Raw genomic sequence first — 19,096 nt, forward strand, 5'->3', positions numbered from 1 at the left:
ATTACTTAACTCCAGCAGTATACTTTCTCTCCCTTAATCTCGATCTGACCCCCGAGGGGCTATTTATTGCAGATACATACAACGTGTCATTAGAAGTGAAGTTAATGTAATATGACACAAGTAGCTCACATTGTTTAAATGTGTTCCAGAAAGTGAGCCAATTGAGTTCAGAGAATGCTGTGCACGCTCTTCTGCCTGAAAAGCAGCAAGAAATGAGTGAGGGAGTGGGCAGGGGCAAAAATATTAAACACTGCTCACTGTAGGTGGCCAATTAATACCCTGCATCCAAGCTGGAACAAATCCTCCCACTATATACGTAAAGCATATAATCTCTTATCTGCTTAGGCATTATCAAATATTTTAGCAAATCCTAGTAACTTCAAACACAGGTTTAATGGAATGCAGCGCTAAAACATGCAAAGCCAAGAATCAAGTTTTTTTTAAGAACATAATCTGTTTGAGAAGGTTTCAAGAGAACTACTTTGCAATGCCATTATAATCTCATCCCATGAGGAAAGATGTCTGATTTGGCAAAACAACTTTACATACATGTGCAAGCCCAACGCGCAACTCTGCCTTCCCCAAATCCGGGTCCCGAGCAGGAAAACCATTTTAATTTCTTAGAGGCTGGAAGGCTGTACAGCTGTTGGTCCCGTTCTCAACGTCCGATTGCCAGGATGATATTAGTCTGAGAGGGAATTCCAATAGATGGCCACATGACATGAATGGGACGCCCCAGCTGGGACACACATCAGTATTGATTCAACACTGTGGTTTCTATCTCACCATCGCATTAAAAGTAATACAGTTCATTACACCACACGCATAAAAAAGAAGTCCAACATACCATCATAGCTACTAATGAAATGCTGACAAAACTTCAGTTTCACTCATTTGCACATTTACTTTAAAATGAATCCATTTCTCCTCCAGCCATGTGGTCCTTTCCCCCTGGGTAACTGGGATATATTTTCCAGTGCCTTTTCATCTTTCCCCCCTTCCTCTGGGGTCTGCTCATGCACTCAGGGTGGTTTAGATGCAAGATCAGAAAACAGGGGAAAGGAGAGAACGCTCCCTTGCAGAGGGAGGCAAACGCAGCGTGATGCCGGAGAGAAGCACCGAGAGACAGAAAGGGAGAACAAAACTGTGCATGGAGAACGGATCTCCCCACGTATCTGAAAGCAAAAGCTGAGCCACGGACTGGGCTTGTAAGTGTAACATTTTACGCCTTTCATGGAAACCAAAATATAGAGAGCCAAAAGACAGTGCCTAGCTAAAAGCAGGAAGGAAAAAAAGGGAGACAGAGAACCATACTTTTTTTTCTTTTAAGAGACTGATTTCTGGGTAGGTTTTACACAGCTTAAGGAGTCTAGTGCTTGCGAGTGATGCAAGATAACACTTTCTTGTAATTTTCTATAGTAAGCAAAGCTTTGGAATATTTACAGACCACCCTGAGTAAGAGAGTCACTGGATTCTTAGAGCATGCTCATACCAGAACATTCATCTCTGAGGGAAAAAAAAGTATCCAATGGCCCTCAGGCCATATATGGCTGTAGGGGAAGGTACGCCTGTGACCTCCCAGTGCCTGCAGAATTAGAGCACAAGCTCATTACAGCTGACTGAAAGATTTTTCTTTCTTTCATTTAGTTATAATGACCAACGTTTTAATCAGATCTGGCCTGGGACTCTACTAAAACATAAAGGTTTCCCCCATTCTAATCTCTGACAAAAAGAGATCGTAAAGATATATGTATTGTTTCGAGGGACGGACTGCTGGAGTGAGGGACCGTGATTCAGTGTGGAACAAAGTTTTCCAATCATTTGCACACCAATAAACTGTGTTGCGTTGGTATTTGGGGGCTGCTGGCTTGCTCACTGCTCGTGGGCTGACATAGAAAGGCGTCTATGTATTAAATTTTAGACTATGTGCAGCCAGGCTGGTGTTAGGTTCCTTTTTCTGATTTATGGGTAGGTCTTGAAACAGTCAGAATTTTGCCTTATTAAAATTGATAGAGGAACGTTTCAGACTTTCAGTCAAGAAGAATTCCTTTCATTTTTATTCTGTACAATGTAATTGTAATGAATTACAGTATTCCACTATTTATACTCTCAACATACACTTTCACAGAAGTTCCCTGTCATTCCGCATTAGTTAACAGATGCTACAATGTCTGATCTTAAAGATTTCACGGCCCCTGTGTATTTTTCCCATTACTCAGGCAGCTAGCTCCCCCCCCCCCGCCATTGGTTATTTTCTCTATGGGAATAAAGGCATTTCTGCATAAGCATTAACTCTTTCCTGGTTCCACGTGCTGAAGCGTCATGCACAGGAAACAAAGCAAAGGACACATTTGTCTGAAGACACGCTCATTGCTACTTACATACGAATATAATGGTTATTCAGTTATTCTGTTAGCTTTTTATGAAATGTTAAGAAAAATTTTAAACTATTCACTGTAATTACTTTTCTATCAAGCAACTGTTTTCAGCAAAAGATGCCAGACAGCTTCTGCAGCCTTATTTTCTATCAGGAGGGACATACTACTAATGTAACGCTGTGTGTTTACCTGCAGGTCATAATCTACCAGGGGTGTAGAGGCTGCTAACTGTTTTACTTTCGGATGTCAGCCCAGTTTGTTTTTAATGGAATGACATGCACTTGGTTTTCTTCCTTCGTGGATTCCTGAAGTAGGTGATGTGTCTCCTAACAGCAGTACTCGTCCAGAAAACATGGTTTTGTGCAAAAGCCACCTCATGATTACGTTCTATAACCACGACAACTCACTAAGTCTGGCTTATTTTAACAGAATGCCAGGGAGTTTTAGATCTGGTGGTAATTTACAGTTTGCAGGCATTTGTTACAATAAGTGGGCATTTATTTTAAGGGTAGGCAACTATGAAGTGCCACCTTGAATTCAGGAGATTGGCGTTTCCAAACCAAGATTTGCTCTATGGGTTTCTTGACTGTGGTCGAAAAAAGTGGGTACCATTATATTCACATATTTCACCACATAGTTTGAGTAAAATATCATTAGGCTATACTTTTTAGTTTGTGCGCATTCACCTATTCAATAACTCAAAAAGCCGCTACAGTTGCTCTTGCCCTGGGGCTACAGGGGTTCGTAAGGGCCACTTCTTGCCCCAAGGATGTCTGGAGTTCCAGGGGGCCCTTGCAGAAAACATGCTTCAAACACACGCAGGTTCTGTCTTCACCCAGTGTGCCCATGAGCAAAATTCCCCATCTGGGTTCGGAAAAGCAAGGTGACGGGATACCCTGCTGAAGTGAGTCACTGTTACCTTCTCTCCCCGGGCTCTGCAGGGGTGAGGGATGGCAGCGAAAACAAGTGTCCGAGGGAGACGGGGCTGAGCTTGGACCTCCGCACTCCCGGCTCTCGCCCTGGAGCTCCCTCATTTTAGGGGTTTCCATCCAGAGGCACACAGGAGGTGCGTGGACCTGTAATGCTTTCTGAGGATTTGGAAAGTAAAGAGTCTTTCCATCCCACGTAGTGGCGAGGACATCTTCGATCTTCTGTTGCAGGGCTTTCTGATTGCAGGTTTGTTTCCCAAAATTGTTTACAAAGAACCAGGCAGAGTAAACAAGACAATAATCCTGAGAATATGCACATTTTGAAGTCTTCGAACTCTTCGGATTGCCTATTTCGGGTTCGAGTTTCTAAGTTCGAAAAGCTCGGGGAGCAAGTTATGGCATATTCAAAATCAGGGACTTTGAAACGACGTGGCTGAGGGTCTCAGGAGGGGATGCGGGAGGGCGGCCAGGAGAGACAACTCTGCCCCCGCCTGACCGCAGGACTGTATTTGGCTGGTGCACATGTACCTTGAAGGTCATCATTAGATTTCTCTTGACAAAAGATTGCCCTCCTCAAAGAAAGAAAAAAAATTGCTAAAAAGTATGTATTCTAGATTAATGTGCTGCCAGAGGACTTACAGAAATCCAGAATAGATTAGTAACAGAATTGCTTTAAGCAATAGAATTCCCCCCCCCCAATAAAAAATTCAAAAGAGTCTAAGAATTTCCTTGGAATTTGAATAAAATTTCAGTATTCATTATGGGAATGTGAATCAGTTATTACCCCATAGAAAAAGATAAGAAATAAGCATGTTGGCAAGAATTTTTATTCAAAAACAACTAAGGAGAGGTGTGTTAATGTAAAAATAATTATCCTTTGGGGTATAAATGTAGTATAATACATTTTTATTGTGGAAAAATTTGGATATACACAGAAGTATTTTTTTTTAAATCCTCACCAGAGGACATGTTTATTGATTTTAGAGAGAGGGGAAGTGGGGGGTGAGAGAGAGGGAGAGAAACATCTATGTGAGAGAGAAACATCGATCAGTTGCCTCCTCTACCTGCCCAACCCAGGACCAAACTGCAACCTAGGCCTGTGCCCTGACCAGGGATCGAACCCGCTTCCCTTTCAGTTTATGGGCCAACACTCTAACCAACCAAGCCACACCAGCCAGGGCCACAGAGAAGTATTTTTAAAGTAATATCAAATCATCTGTAAGCCTGTTATTTGTTTGTCCACGGATACGGGGGTGTAGGAATCTAACTGATAATGAATATACTTTTTTGGTCTGTGTATTCAAATTAACATTGTCTTGTGCAGTTACTCATGCTTTTTATTTTTACTTAAGGACGAAATAAAAAAGACAGAATTGAAGCAAATTGTCATGGACCTAAAATTTCAAGAAGCTTGAAACAGGGACTTCAACTCTTCACAAATTCCTTCACTTTTCCACTTGGACAATCCCAGGAAGCAGGTAGTATTTGGGTTGAAGCCAATGTTTTCTTGGAGGCCCTAGACCTCTGAACTTTCAATTTAGTCTATTTTAGGGATATTATCCCCATTGGTTTACCCTCGCTTTCCCAATTTCTTTTTCCATTCTCTCATAAAGCAAATAGTTACAAAATAAATAAAAGGCGATTTCACTGTGAGAAGAAAAGCCAAATAACAAGTTAGAAAGTAATTGTCTTAATGAACTGCTAAGCCTAAATTAGCCTTCTTGATATAAACTAAAATCAAATGCCCACAGCTTGTGATAAATCAATGACTATTGCACATATTAAGCAAAAGTTTATCTAGTCTGTTTGTGAGCTAAAAAAAGGCAAGATTTCCCAACCAGAGGCTAGATAAAATGAGTTTGGGGGGGAGGATGGGTAGATTCATATAATGCTTAGTGTGAAGGCAACTACAATTTTCTCCAAATATATTTCAGATTGAGTACCATAGAATTGCTAGATCTATTTAAAGATCAGAGCTACTGCAAATAAACACATTGGGATAAGAAACAATCTGTCTATTACTATGCAGAGCAAATTTAAGGAATTAAAAATATCTCAGTGGAGTCCTGGCCAGTGTGGCTCAGTTGGTTAGAGTGTTGTTCTATACACCAAAACGTTGCAGGTTCAACTCCCGGTCAGGGTACGTACCTAGGTTACAGGTTTGATCCCTGGTTGGGGCACATACAGGAGGCAACCGATCAATGTTATCCTCTCACATCCATGTTTCTCTCTATATATCCCTTCCTCTCCCTCTAAAAATCAATGGACATATCCTGGGCGAGGATTAAAAAATATAGCCCAGTGGTAATCATAATCTAGTAGGTTAAAATATTTCTTCTCCAACCCAAGTGTCCATCAATAGACAAGTGGATAAAAAAGTTATGGTGTATATATACAATGGAATATCACTTGGCCAAAGGAAAGAATGAAATCTTAGCATTCTCAATAGCATGGATGGACCTAGAGGATATTATGCTAAATGAAATAATCAGAGAAAGAAAAATTCCCATATGATTTCACATATATGTGGAATCTAAAGAACAAAATAAACAAACAAACAAAATAGACTCACAGATGCAGAGAACAGACTAATGGTTGCCAAAGGGGGGTAGGTTTGGGGGACTGGGCGGAAAAAAGTGAAGGGATTAAGAAGTAAAGACTGGTAGTTACAGAACAGTCACGGAGATGTGAAGTACAGCACAGGGAATATAGTCGGTAATATTGTGATAGCTGTGTGTGGGGCCAGGTGGGTACTAGAAATACCAGGGGAAACACTGTAACATATCTGATTGTCCAACCACTATGCTGTACACCTGAAACCAATACAAAATAATGTTGAACGTAAACTGCAACTGAAAAATAAAATTAAAAAATATTTCTTCTCTAGCTCCTTTGAGCTAATGCTCATTTTCTCTGTCTCTTGGTAGCTTTTCCCTTAACTAGATTATCCTCCATCCTGCCCCCAAAACCCAGTTAGCATGGTTTACCCTTAATTATCATATTACTTTAGTTTTAGCTTCATGTCTTCCCTCACCATCCCCTGTGTGGGGCTGCCTGCCCTCCCATTTACTCAGAAAGTGGTCTCCACTCCCAGCACAATGCATTCAAGTTGCCTTTGCGTGTGTCTCCCCCTTGGGACTGCCAATATCTGGGCAACATCATTTCCCCGGGCCTCCAATAAAATCCTGGTCATTGAGTAGGTGCTCCACAATATTTCTCAAGTAAGTGAATAAACACGTGATACTAAATAAATAGAATGGAATAGATGAATAGGACAGGAAAGCTCACCTCACTGGGATGTTGCCAGGATAACGACAGCGTGCACTTTTGCCGATTCTTTTCTGTGCTGTAACCTAGGATGCTACATGCCACATGACCAGGTGAATTCCACGTGGTTAGCTGTAGTCATTAAAACCTCACCTGCTGCCAAACACACCTTTCAGTCTCTGTGTGCTATGTAAGAGAACTAAGGCCCTTGGCATACTGCATTTCTTTTGGATAAATGACCATTAAGGGTTAATGACCTAATGCCTTGCTTTAGACCAAAAACTATTTCTAATCGGTCATTAGTCTGCCTCTACATGGCCTGAAACGCCGTGATTATTGCTTAATTTAAGCACAAACTACTCTGCAGGCAGAACATGGCCTATCTCTGTCCTTCAAACATAATGAACCCAGATTTCAGTGAATTTAATCACTTGTTTATGTACGAGTTAGTTCTTGGCAATAACAGAGATCGTTTCTTTGCTTTTTGGAAAAATGCAAGCATAGTATTCTAAGTCAAATCATGTTGCTTATTTCTTCGTGATCAGCATCCTTATATTTGATTGAATATTTTTTAAAGTTATAAATTGCATAAAATTTTATTTCACTATTCTGCTATGTTACTCTCTATTGACCTTTTCTCTCTCAGCATAAATCTCATTAGCTGCTTGAAATATATAATAGCACTTGTCTCACGACAGTGTCAGGCAATTTGATGCTGTACGATTTCAGAAGTGCCTGAAATCTCTTATGTTAGTAACAGTAAATACATCATGGACTTTCCCAAAGCTTTGCTCTACAGATATTTATGGCAGCACAAAGCTTTGTTATACTTCTCCAGCCTACTTGATAATTTCCTGATTAGACCATTCCCTGCTTGGAGGAACTAAAGAAAAATTATGAAGCCTGCCAGAGGCCAATGGACTGTATATTTCTTACAAAATTCTATGTTTTTCAATAGCTTGTGGGTCTTTTTTCTGATAAAATAAACAATTTAGACTAACAAGCCACTCATTGATCTTTGACCTTTTCAGCCACATCAAAAGCATCTTAAAAGCCAATTAGTGGGAATGTAGAGAAAAGGTCATTTTATTACAGCACTCAACATTGGAACCATAATATTTTACATAGATTCAAATTATCCCATGGCTTCCACTGGAAAGATAGAAAGGCATACCTCAATCCTACAGCAGGTAAATATTTTGCACGCACAAATGACTTTATTCTCCCTCCTACTGGATGCACTCAGTTTTCCAGCACAGCCGACACACAGCCGACACACGCAGCCTCCAGGAAACCCCCTTCTTGGTGATCTCTTTTGATGGACAGCAGGGTTAACACTGATAAATGATGTCTATTGATAATCCCCAAGCCTCATTTTAGCCACTGGCTTTAATTGCTTTCTCCAAACAGCCCTTTACCAGACTATTTCAGAAGTAATGCACACAGATTGAACGCTGGCTTTTTCCCCCTTCTTCCCTTTTCTCCTCCGATAGTGTTGGTTTTAGACAGGAGAAAACAGAGAAAAGGGAGAAAGTCAAGGACTTGGTTGGCTGCAGAACTGGAAATAAGCCCTCAGAAATGTAAACAAATATTTTATGAAAATGATTCTTCAATATATTTGCAATGAAATTTCTAAAAATCAGATGTTTCAACAAACATTCATTCATTCATTCATTCATTTTTCTGATTTGACTTGAGGATTTCCAGTTCACAAGGCCCTGGGCAAGATATACTTTGGAATACGTAACAATAGAAAAGATAAGGTTATTGTCTTTGGGAAATTATAGTCTGCCAAAAGATGTCACAATCTGGTAAATCCCTTGTTATACTGTGCTGGGGTGTAATGTCTTTCTGCCAGTTTAATAAGAAGTGGTAGAAATCATTTTGATTTTGGTAGCTGACATTTTCCTGTGGTGCAAAGAACCAATTTACTTTATTTTAAAAATGAGAGTATCTGATTTTTCTCCAAGCAAGACATTATCTTTATACGTATGGCAGAAAAGTAAACAAGTATACAAAACCACCCTGGAGTAAAAGCCTAAATGTATCCTAAAATGAAGCATAACGCTCTAAAGTTATAATCTAAAAAATATGTGGAACTGGAAGAATAAGTCTCCAAGGTCACTTGTAACATGCAAGTATCAGGTACTGAAAACTGTACTAGACTTTGATTTCTGAGCAGGAATTTCCAGTCTTTTCCTGAATGCTCTTGCTTTAAAGTACAAGCAGACCACATTCATCAAAACCAGATGCTGATGTCTCTCTGCTCAGTTTCAGTTATCAATATCAAGTTTGAAAGATACGAAACATTTTCATAAAAAATGGACTGTGCCTGCGGTCAGGTCACATTCACCAGGGCTGACGTGAGCCAAGGTCCGTCATGCCTTTGAAACAAAACAAAACAAACCCCAGAAAGGTCTTGAGTCCATGTATTTCTCTCCAATTTTTTTAAATTCAAAAATTATTTGCTCAAAAAATTTCACATACGTGTGCAGCACTCACACACACACACATTTTTGTTAAGGTCTGCTAAGTATTAGGGCAGGAGAGAAGCCGAACTTCCTGATCTGGTTGCGTGTCCCTGCTGACCCTGAACGAGCAGCCCTTCAAACTCGTGGTTGGCTCTGTCCGCCACAGGGGGCTGGTGTGATGCAGGTGTGCAGACAGCTGTCAGCTGGTGTTGCCACTCCCACCGTCTTGAGTGGACGGGGCAAACCACACATCGCAGCCTAACGGCTAGCACCGATGTGTTGGTAGAGATGGGACCGTACTGTACACTTACGTCTTCGAGAGAATAATATAGTCCTTGAGGCCCTTTGAGGTCCTTATTTGGGGATGCAAGATTCTAATGACATACCATTTTCTCTAGCTGCATTTGAAACTCTATATAAAAGAGCTTCCTTTTTCTCTTAGAAAATAAGACTGATGGCAATGATATACAAAATTGTACAGTTTTTAAATGCATTTGCATACTTGTTTTAGTTTATAAAAAAAAATTACTGTAGCTACAGAATTCAAAGAGACAAGTAATTTTAAAAACTTCACAAATCTGCATATTGGCATGGAATTTATCAAAAATGCCAACTAGCTGGTAATATTCTGGTAGGATATATGACAGCAGGTAGCATAATTGAATAGCACACCTGTATTAAATGTGAGCACCAATGTTAAATGTGATCTAAACACTATTTGGAATTTTAATCTTAGGAAGACAGTCAAGTGTTATGCGAGGCACTAAATGTATAATGAAACAATCAGGGACTCCGCCTTCATAGAGTTCACGGCACATAAACTGACAGTACACACAGCTCGCCGACGTGCTCTAAACAAACACGTCGACAAACAAGTAAACAACCGAAATGATAGTACGCGCCTTGGAGAAAATGGAGAGGGCGTACTGGGACTTATTTAATTTTGTAAGTTAATTGCAAAGGGCCAACCTGACCAGGCTACAAGGTGCTTAAGTATTGGGATAAACATTACCCTGGGTGTGTCTGGGAGGGTGTTTCTGGATGAGGTTAACATTTGAATCGGTAAATGTAATGAATAAAGCAGGTTGCTCTCCCTGATGTGGGTGTGGACCTCATTCAATCTGTTGAAGGCTGAATCAAAGAAATAGCCCGAGTAAGAGAAAACCCCTCTTGCTAGACAAGCTTTGAACTGAGACACCAGTGTTCTCCCGTCCTGACTCAGACTGAAACGTTGCCTTTTCCGGGGTCTCGAGCCTGCCGACATATGCACTGAGATTGAACTCTCCGTTCTCCCGGGGTCCAGCCTGCCGGTGGCAGGTCTTGAGATTTGGCCATCACCACGATCGCAGGAGCTGATTCTTCATAATACATCTCTCTCTCTCTGTCTATCGCCCCATCTATCCATAGCCATGAAAATAAATATTTCTAAATACACACATTTTATTGGTTCTGTTTTTCTGGGGAACTCTTGAGTAGTACGGAGGGTAAGCTTTTCACAGACAACCTTACTGAAATGAAGATCCGCACTGTGGTAGAGAAGGTAGGCCCGATCGTGCGCCCCTGCTGCAGACAGCTAGAGAACTGGACAGAGCGTGTGGGACCCTTGTCCACAGACACCGAGACCACAGGGATATGGCACTGTCATCCCTGAGAGAGAAAACGGAAACGAGGTAAGCCCTGGGCCTGTCCTGGCTCTCTGCCTAGAGGCACGTTTGTATCACAGCTTAAGCGGAGGGATCTCAAGCAGAACATGGGTGTGTTGCTGATTTGAGGAGATAAAGATAGAAGTTCAAAGAGCCTGTAGCAAAAGATTTTGGGGAGCAGAGTACTGAAGGGTGGGAGAAATCCGTGGGAGAATTCAGGAACTGTTCTCAGGGGTCATCTTAAGCCTTTGGCCGAATATTAAGCCATATATACACAGTGGGAAAGTGGTAAGTCTGGGCAAAGAATAACCAGGGGTTTGTGAGCTGAATAATTCCCAGACATTATTCATGAGACATAAATGTACAAACACCCAAAGGGCAGAGTCTTCTTTAATACTTGAGAAATTCAGTAGAGAGCCCAGAACTGTCACGCTCAGGTAGGAAGCCTAAACTAGCCCTAGAGTAGCCGTCATTAATCTTAGTAACAGGTCTTGAAAAGTCCAAAATGAGCATAAAATAACTGAACTGCCTGCAGAACAAAACCCAGTAGTCTTTAAAAGAAGGCAAAAAAGTCCATATACTCACCAATGTAACATTGACAATGCGTAGAATCCAATAACAAGATTTCTAGATGTGGGTGTGAGAAAAAAAACACCAGGAAGATATAATCCACATTTGAGAGAAAAATTAGTGAGACAGTCTCAGAAATGACAGAGATAGCAGAATCAGCAGGGAAGAACTTTAAAAATATAACATCTAAAATGGAAATTTAACTGCAGGGGATTAACAGCACATTAGACACATAGAAGAACATACCAGAGAGTTTGAACACTGATATTTAAGCACAAAAACACCGGATGAAACTAGCAGAGCCTCGGTAATCTGGGGGGAAATATCAAGCAGTCCGGCATCTGAGTAACGATAATCTTGAAAGAAGAGTATGGGAGCACAAGAGAACAATGTTTAGGGAGGAGCTGAAAATTGTCCAAATGAAAAGTAGAAACCCACGCTCTAAATGCTTGATAAACCCTGTGCAGTATGAACAAAATGATAGCTACATCTAAGCATAATGTTCATATTGCTGAAAACAGGCGATAAAGGGAAAAACAGCTAGAAAAAAACAAGACCGCAACGCATACAAAGGAACAAAGACAAGAATGACTATGGGCATTTCGAATTAAACTGTGCAAGCCAGAAACCCTTTCAAGTGCTGAAAGAATGAGGAAAACAAGTCATTCTAGAAACATCCTTCTAAAATGCAAGCAAAATGAGGCAAAAAAAGCTACAAAACTTTGTTGCTAGTAGACCTGCTCTACAAGAAACATTAAAGAGAGTTCTTCAGGTAAAAGGAAAATGTTAACAGATGCAAACTTACATCCATACCAGGGAATGTTAAGCACCAGAAATGGTAAATGTGAGATTAAATATTAAAGACTTTTTACCTTTCCTAAATTTTTTAAATCTATAATTGACTGGGAAAAGAACTGCAAAAGCAGCTAGAAAACAACTAACACGATGAGAACAAACATATACCTATCAATAATTACTTGAACGGTAAATGGACTAAATTCTCCAATCAAAAGTCAGACGGCTGAATGGGTAAAAACGGAAGACTTTTCTACGTGCTGCCTACAGGAGGTGCACTTCAGATGTAAGGGCACACACAGAATGAAAGGATAAAAAAAAGATATTCCATGCAAATGGAAGCCAGAAGAAAGCTAGAGTGGCTATACTTACACCAGACACAATAGACTTTCAAACAAAGACTGTAATACGAGACAAAGGGTGTTACATAATGATAAAGGATTCACTGCAACAAGATGAAACATTCCGTGGGGTGAATCACACTTTTGTTAGCAAAGCACTGATGCTTATAAACTACATTGTTTTAAGGATCTCCCTGTTAGAAACTCACTCTTCATCGCTTATATTGTTATATGCTGATTTAAGCAGAACGGAAAGGAGTGAGTTTGCAGCCCATACACACCTAACCTAGATGTGTCCATGAAATGTCACACATGTGAAATGCATCCGTCATTATTTTGCCACAGAAATAAAACCAAGCACTGCTATGGGAAGAAGGATGCATACGTAAGCAAACTGCTGCTGAAGGATGGCCGAGCACAGTAGCTCCCAGGCGTGAAGGCCGCAGCAGGACATCCTGTAGAAGACAACTCTTGCAGTGGGACTCGAACGGGTGTTTGCTCTTCAGACAAGATGTCAAGGAAGGGGAGGGTATCATAGGTATAGGGAGGGATGTTACCAAAGGCATTCCGTGAAGGAAACAGTGCTTGGCATGGATATCAGTATGGGCTGGGGCACGGAGAGGTGAGGAGGAGAGGAATTAGCAACAAAAACATGGGAAACCAGAGGTTGGTGGAGGCTTGTAGAGAATTTGTGTTCGGCTGAGTTTGGCTGTACTCTTGTGAATGGTAGGGAAATGACTGAAGCATTCTGAGCAGGTAAATAATGAGAAATTGAGTTCTATTTTAGAAAGAATGTTCTGGAAGTATTTTGGAGAGTAAATGAAGGCATGCAGATAAGTGAGACCCAGCTTAAAAAAATCTGTTGTAATAGGATAGCAGGAGAAGGCAAGGGCCTCTGGCTATTCCAGTGGTAGGGGAGGACGGGGGGGTGGGGGTTGGATAACTGCTGATCATTTGGACTTGGGGCTGTTGGAATGGAGCTGGTGATAGAAGAGAAGCAAGCCAAGGTGATGCAGCTTTTGGACCTGGGCAGTCACTGGGTGAGGAGTAGTCTTATTAAGCACAGTAAGAAATAGGCCAGCAAGTTTCCAGTGATTTCAGAAGACGGATGAGGCTGGCCGACAGCGATACTTGCTTACTGCTGAAATAGAATGTGGAAGGGGTGTTTTTCTGGGATGCCCAAAGAGAGTGTTTCACAGGTCTCTTGCTTTCCTGGTTCTGCCCCGTGGCTGAGCCACTGTCTCCTACGCAAATACATACATTCCTGCTGAGGAGCCCAGCTCAGGTGAGGAGCTAACGAACTCCTTTCTCTTGCAGATGAAGAAATACTGTCATTGTGCACTATAATTCAGTGTACAGTCTACTCAAATTACTCAAAAATTCCTTAGCATGCTCATTATTTTGGGTCTAATTACCGTGTGCTCTTAAGCAGTTCTTTGGACCTTACCTTTCTATGAAAAAGCTGAACTCCATGGTTCCTGCGTCCTTTCTGGCTCCTTTAACAACTAATGTACTGTGCTGGACAATAAAAAGAGGCCTCACTATTGAACAAGGCCCAGAAGTGAGCTTTCAGGGCATCCGAGTAGAGTGAGCGTTCCATTTGTTGGTAAACATTGTAGAGTCCTTGTCCGCGGACACTTCCATGCGGATATCACACCCATTCTCCAAGCATTTTGACAGTTCATACCTGTCGCCATCAGAACTATTACCTCCAAAGTGTCAAATGCAAAGTTTATCAGTAAGGTAATCTGAAAACAGAAATCAAATAATCAAGGGTACCTATTTACTATTCATTTTTCATAATGTAAAAGCATCTTCTCCTGTCCTAAATCTAATTTGGGGCCTGCCAGTGGGCTCAAAAACAACCCACCTTACCTGGTGAAAAGGGCCAGGCGAAACCCCGAGGACGGTTTTGAACACTCGACAAGGTTGTTCCTGACTTTTTAAAGGTTATCTTCCCCGAAGCCACGTGGGTGTAAAAGAAGGTATTGTAACTGTGCCTTTTTTAACGTCAGTGCTCAGGGGAATGCCTTTGGCGCAGCTGCTTCTACGACTGTGAGGATATCGTTTTCTTTGCCCTGTTCATGGAGTTGTATATACAAGAAAACCAAGACCTCGTTTATGGTTTTGCTTCTGCTCCCCAGAGGACTTGCCAGTGTTCTCAATTTAAATCGAAGGCGCAGTGCAATGGGTTGACTTTGGCTTGGCTGTAAAGTCCCATATTCAGGAATACATAAGGAAAATGTTGCATTGCTTCTGATAGTCCACAAAGTATTCCGTTTCAGCTGATAGCTCTGCTTTATTTAAAGACATTACATATTTTAAATTCTAATTATATTTGTTTGTGAATGGAAATTGAAGAGTTTGTGGCAACATTAAACATACAGGAAACCTGTATAGCTCTGAATTAGCCCTTTTTCGTGCTATTTACTCTAATTCGGTGTTCTTTTCGTGAGGATGAGTTAGGTCTGCTATAGGTATAAACTCCTGAATACTGAATTTAGTGATGGGTTTGTCACTAACAAAATTCCAACTCACTTTCGTCCTCAACTGATGGTCTCTCTAGAAGGTGGTTAGGGACCATATTTCTGCAGGGGTTTGGCCTTCCAAATGTGCTGGCAGTTCTTGGCCTCCACTCAGATTCTGGCTGGTATGGAATTTGTTTTTCTTTGAAGGCTACTCCAAGACCTGAGTAGAATGATTTGTATCTGGGTCTGTTTTGCTTTTCAGGTGGTATCATACTCCCTTGCAGAGACTTTGCCAGGAATAACCTCTGTTGGGAGGAAAAGGGAAGGGAGGGGGGAGGGACCGAGGCATGGAAGAAACAGAGCAGATCAGACTGACTTCGTATTTCAGAGTTTCAAGAAAGAAAGCAGGACTTACTGTGGAATTCACTTAAATAAATATTCCATTGCCTAGATAATCACACTCAAGTGTTTTGGGACAAGACGGGAAAGCTACAGCTTGATGGTTATTCAGAGATGGCCGCGAGTGCGATATTAGCTCACGGCGTGATTTTGATGCGTAAAAAGAAGACCTTATTTAGGCTGCACTGATGGGAACATTGTGTCTGAATCATGCATAGGGTGCAGTGGTCCTTTTGGCTGTTGCTGTTTTAAGGGATTGCATTTGATGCAGCGACCTCAAGCTAAAAAGGATAGTGACAGATTAGAACACAGCTGAAAATGGCCACCGCGTAGCCTTAGCACAGAAGACAGGCTCTCTGAGGGAGTGACAGGCCACCTTTTAGTCTCAGACCCAGGAAGGGTTAGACTGCATTTCTGGAAGTGCGCTTGGCTGACACCTGAGTCAGAATCACCGGGGGTGTTTTTTTTAAAATAAAGACTTCTTGGCTCCATCTGCAAACGAGAGTCAGAATCTTGGGTGCCCGTTGCGGGAGGGACATGCTTCTTAAAGAAGCTTCCGGATGATGTCTGTGAACACAAGCACTGGAAATCTTACTGGAATCAGACGCAGGGCTGTGTTGCAGGGAAGACAGAGAGGGTTAGCCAGGTGGTAGTGGCCCAAGCATGGGACCTAAGACCACTGGCAGGCAGGTTTCACCGCAACTACCCCTAGAAATCGTGTGCACTTCTCCATCAGAGACGGGTGTTCTTTCTTCTCTGTACCCTCAGTGCTTAACAAAGTGCATTCACTTCGTGGGTACTCAGTCAATATTTGTGAAACATTTGAATGAGTCATTATCTCATTTGGGATGGCTGTGTTTTCTGGTTTGATAGGGCAGTTCTTGGTTTACACCTTTTCAGCCAGTGTTTAGCACTCGTCCTGGATTTCTCATTTTTTTTAAAAAAATAGTATTATTATTACTGGTTTCATTACAAAGAGAGGGTGGGTCTGACCTGCTCCCACTTCGTACTCTCAGCTCCTGTCACGGTTTCACCCCCCTGCTTGTGAGGTGAGTGCAAATGAACAGGGGGCTCACTTTTGCCATGTGGTGGAAACCGAAAGGTAGTATCAGCGACCCTCTCTTTTCCCTATTCTTTTCTAGCTGTAGCAACTCAAGCCATAAGAGCTCAAATTTTGTACAAAATTTCATTTTTGAAATATCTTGAATTGTGAGAAGAATCATTTGATCAAACTCCTACTTTTAATTGGATACATTTCTATTCTAAATGAGAATAGAATTAAATTGAGAAGGCTTACAATATTAGAGCATCTAAATTTGGTGAAACATTTAGAGGGATTTTAAATAGAACTTATATATATCAAAGAAAAACACTCTGAGTGGAGGTGAAAACATAACACCTGTGAGAATATTTATACATTTCAATGAAGAAAAAAATTAGAATTGAGAATTCCCTTTAGTAGAATTTGCTCCGAACTTACCAAGCACCTCAGCTTGTTCATATATATATATATATGGTTTTGAATTACAGAAATTATGATATATAGAGAAGGGTAAATTGATCATGCGCATTCAAGAGCATTCATCACAAAATATAACTGAAAAAGACTGAAGACAATTCTATTAAAAATTTTAAACATTAAGCCCTGGCTGGTGTGGCTCAGTGGATTGAGTGCTGGCCTGCAAACCAAAGGGTCATGGGTTTGATTCCCAGTCAGGGCACATGCCTGGGTTGCGGGCCAGGTCCCCAGTAGGGGTGTGTGTGAGAGGCAACCACACATTGATATTTCTCTCCCTCTCTTTCTTCTTCCCTTCCCCTCTAATAATAAATAAATAAAATCTTTTAAAAATTTTTAAATATTAAGATTATCTTGAAAATAATACATTCCTCATAAAAATGCCAGTGCCACAAAATGCCAGGGATACATATAGCTAAGAACTCATATGGGAACACATGCAAAGAAGAATTATTCAAACTATGTGATTAAAAAAATATATACTAACCATTTAAAATGTTGCTTTGATATACATAGGTGTTTTATTTTTAAGAAAAACTTTTTCAAAATAATTTTTGAATACAACAATTTTGGGGGGCTCACCAATTTACTAAGACCTGTTTGTCCATTAACAAACACTTCGTGAATTATATAATTTAGTTCAGTTTAGTGCCTCCTTCCTCTTTCGAATACACAGTTTTGATGATGATCTGATGATGGAGGAGAGCTGGGTTACGCTGTCACGGGAGGTAGTAGGTGTCCTGCCCCAGGAAGTTTTGAGAAACAGGACACTGTGAGCCTGATAAGGGAGGCGGAGGACAGCACCTCTGAATCAGGAGAGAAGCTGGACCAGATCACTGGGTTTCAACTTTCCCATCTTGTCTGCAGAATCACGGTTTTGTTTTAGATGAGATTTGTGCTGGGGAGAGAAGCAAGATCACCTTTTATTCATTTTCATCCATCAAGTAAGAAAAAGGAAGGACAGAAGGGGAAGGGAGGGAGAAAGGGAACGTAGGAGGAGAGTATGAATAAGGAAGAGAGGAGCTAGAAACCGAGATGGCCAGTCGCTGTGGGCTGTAAGGCTGAGGGGTCGCTTTCTTCTGGACCCATGCCTGGTTCTCCTGGGTCAGCTCCGTGACAGCCTGTTTTTATGCAGTGACCCTTATGCCAAGAAATGGGTCAGGGCCCAAGCACGATAATTTATAGGACAGTCAAGGTGTGCCAGCGGGTAAGGAGAAAGGCCCACTAGAAGTACTCATGGTCCAGGCTGCTGCAGCCAAACAGGCGCCAAGGGCACTCTGTGGACAGGCAGAATCAGCTGCACTCAGCAGGTCCTACAGCCGGTGACTCCACGGAGTGAAGGAGGGGCTTTCTTGGTAGTCCGCAGAAAGACTGCGCGCCAGACTGCATCAGCATCTCATTGGTAACGCGAGGGCTCCTGGGCGAAAATTACTGAGCTGCGAAGGCTTCTATGCAGCTCCGTGATGCTGCCATTGCGATCACTGTGTAATGAATGGGTAAGAGCGAAGCATGTGGACCCAGACCCTGGATCCAAGCGTGGCGCCCCGCCTAGGTGATCCTGAGAAATTCTCTGCACGTGTCTAAGCCTGTGAGTTCACTTGTAAAGTGGAGATACTATTTCATACTTCATTCTACTTGGGAAGGGTTGAATAAAAGAATGCACGACCGGCGCTTACTGTCTGATAACATTGAGTAGGCACTCATTCCACTGCAGTATTATTTATCGTTAACATTATTATTATCATTGCTAATATTATTGTGACTAGATGACATTCTGGCTGTCCCCTGTTCCCTTCAGAACTTCAACACTATGATTATTGCTTCTTCATTCACTGAACTAAATGAAATCAATGATTAAGTTCCTACTGCATGCAGAGTTCTGAGTTCGCTGGGATTGAAAGATGAATGAGAAATTGCAAGATCTCATGTCTTGGTGGAGAAGCTAGGCTTTTTGCCTGTTTGGGGACAGTCTACTCAGCAGTGATATAACTGCATCTTTACTGCATGAACCTCGACTGGGGTAGGACTGAATTCAAGAAAGAGTTGTTTTATGTTCCCTGGGACATTCCACCAACTGACCATGTAAGACTCTTACTTTCAGGGACGATGTATGCACACATTTGAGTGTTTTCTCTTTGTGGGTGAGTTGGACCTTCCTGTGGACGAGAAAGACAAGGCAGTCTTGCCAAAGCTGCCTTAGCTGGCAGTGTGGTGGCAATGGCCGTGCGTGGTTTTAGGAGAATGGGACTTGGCTTCCAGGCTTTGCCCTGCCTCAGCTATCTTTCTCACTCTGAGCTGCCTGCAGGTGACAAAGCAAGG

This window comes from Desmodus rotundus, chromosome 9, assembly GCF_022682495.2.
Source record: "Desmodus rotundus isolate HL8 chromosome 9, HLdesRot8A.1, whole genome shotgun sequence".
NCBI classification, from domain to species: Eukaryota; Metazoa; Chordata; class Mammalia; order Chiroptera; family Phyllostomidae; genus Desmodus; species Desmodus rotundus.